Genomic DNA, 225 nt, shown 5'->3' with positions numbered 1-225 from the left:
GCCTACTGACGTAATCCTACAAGGGCGTCGTAGCTGCATCCTGCAATGTGGTTGAAGCCTTAGGTACNATCTACGGTTAAGGCCCAGCCAAAAGCCTCCCCCGCCTAAGTAACTCCTGTTTGCTCCTTAAGCGTACCTCACTAGCGTACTGCCCTAGCGAGCAGTCGTACTGCCCTAGCAAACAGTCCTATCTATTAGTACACCGACACGCGCATCCGTTCTCTC

Source organism: Cenococcum geophilum (assembly GCF_001692895.1).
Source record: "Cenococcum geophilum 1.58 unplaced genomic scaffold K441scaffold_29, whole genome shotgun sequence".
NCBI lineage: Eukaryota > Fungi > Ascomycota > Dothideomycetes > Gloniales > Gloniaceae > Cenococcum > Cenococcum geophilum.
This window is presented reverse-complemented; position numbering follows the sequence as displayed.